This window comes from Pseudophryne corroboree (genome assembly GCF_028390025.1).
Source record: "Pseudophryne corroboree isolate aPseCor3 chromosome 1 unlocalized genomic scaffold, aPseCor3.hap2 SUPER_1_unloc_2, whole genome shotgun sequence".
In the NCBI taxonomy this organism is placed as follows: domain Eukaryota; kingdom Metazoa; phylum Chordata; class Amphibia; order Anura; family Myobatrachidae; genus Pseudophryne; species Pseudophryne corroboree.
The window spans coordinates 1,523,040-1,525,415 of record NW_026967467.1 but is presented as its reverse complement, the minus strand read 5'-3'; positions in this window follow the sequence as shown (position 1 = coordinate 1,525,415).

The window sequence follows — 2,376 nt, the reverse complement described above, 5'->3', positions numbered from 1 at the left end:
AGAATGCCAAAATAGAATGTTGGGAGTCCTAGAATTCCAAAATAGAATGTTGGTGTTGCAGAATTCCAGAATAGAATGTTGAGCATTCTAGAATTCCAAAATAGAATGTTGGGAGTTCTAGAATGCCAAAATAGAATGTTGGGAGTCCTAGAATTCCAAAATAGAATGTTGGTGTTGCAGAATTCCAGAATAGAATGTTGAGCGTTCTAGAATTCAAAAATAGAATGTTGGGAGTTCTAGAATTCCAAAATAGAATGTTGGGACTTCTGGAATTTCAAAATAGAATGTTGGTGTTGCAGAATTCCAAAATAGAATGTTGGGAGTTCTAGAATTCCAAAATAGAATGTTGGGAGTTCTTGAATTCCAAAATAGAATGTTGGGAGTTCTTTAATTCCAAAATAGAATGTTGGTGTTGCAGAATTCCAGAATAGAATGTTGGGAGCAGTAGAATCCAAAATAGAATGTTGGGAGTTCTAGAATTCCAAAATAGAATGTTGGGAGTTCTAGAATGCCAAAATAGAATCTTGGTGTTGCAGAATTCCAGAATAGAATATTGAGAGTTCTAGTATTCCAAAATAGAATGTTGGTGTTGCAGAATTCCAAAATAGAATTTTTGGAGTTCTAGAATTCAAAAATAGAATGTTGGGAGTTCTAGAATTCCAAAATAGAATGTTGGTGTTGCAGAATTCCAAAATAGAATTTTAAGAGTTCTAGAATTCCAAAATAGAATGTTGGTGTTGCAGAATTCCACAATAGAATGTTGGGCATTCTAGAATTCCAAAATAGAACGTTGGTGATGCAGAATTCCAAAATAATACACTGCACAGTACACTGCACTTTACATGGCATCATTCACAGCATGTTTCACTGCATGATACTATACACTGCACGATACACTACACATTACACTGCAATTTCACTGCATATTACACTGCATAATATGATAAGCTGCACATTACACTGAACGATACACTACACGATACACTGCGCATTTCCCTGCATGATATGATACACTGCATGATACACAGCACAACACACCACATATACACTGCATGATGTGCTACACTTTGCATTACACTGCAATTTCACTGCATGATACTCTGCATATTACACTGCACAATATGATACACAGAATTTACACTACATGACACACTGCAATTACACTGCACACTACACTGCACGACACACTGAATAAACACTGCATGTTAGAATGTTGGGAGTTCTAGAATTCCAAAATAGAATGTTGGGAGCTCTAGAAGTCTAAAATAGAATGTTGGGAGTTCTAGAATTCCAAAATAGAATGTTGGGAGTTCTAGAATTCCAAAATAGAATGTTGGGAGTTCTAGAATTCCAAAATAGTATGTTGGTATTGCAGAATTCCAAAATAGAATGTTGGGAGTTCTTGAATTCCAAAATAGAATTTAGGGAGTTCTTGAATTCCAAAATAGAATGTTGGTGTTGCAGAATTCCAGAATAGAATGTTGGGAGTTCTAGAATTCCAAAATAGAATGTTGGGAGTTCTAGAATTCCAAAATAGAATGTTGGGAGTTCTTGAATTCCAAAATAGAATGTTGGGAGTTATTGAATTCCAAAATAGAATGTTGGTGTTGCAGAATTCCAGAATAGAATGTTGGGAGCAGTAGAATTCCAAAATAGAATGTTGGGAGTTTTAGAATGCCAAAATAGAATGTTGGGAGTCCTAGAATTCCAAAATAGAATGTTGGTGTTGCAGAATTCCAGAATAGAATGTTGAGCATTCTAGAATTCCAAAATAGAATGTTGGGAGTTCTAGAATGCCAAAATAGAATGTTGGGAGTCCTAGAATTCCAAAATAGAATGTTGGTGTTGCAGAATTCCAGAATAGAATGTTGAGCATTCTAGAATTCAAAAATAGAATGTTGGGAGTTCTAGAATTCCAAAATAGAATGTTGGGACTTCTAGAATTTCAAAATAGAATGTTGGTGTTGCAAAATTCCAAAATAGAATGTTGGGAGTTCTAGAATTCCAAAATAAAATGATGGGAGTTCTAGAATTCAAAAATAGAATGTTGGTGTTGCAGAATTCCAAAATAGAATGTTAGAAGTTCTAGAATTCTAAAGTAGAATGTTGGTGTTGCAGAATTCCAGAATAGAATGTTGGGAGTTCTAGAATTCCAAAAAAGAATGTTGGGAGTCCTAGAATACCAAAATAGAATGTTGGTGTTGCAGAATTCCAGAATAGAATGTTGGGCATTCTAGAATTCCAAAATAGAATGTTGGAAGTTCTAGAATTCCAAAATAGAATGTTGGTAGTTCAAGAATTCCAAAGTAGAATGTTGGTGTTGCAGAATTCAAGAATAGAATGTTGGTAGTTCTAGAATTCCAAAATAGAATGTTG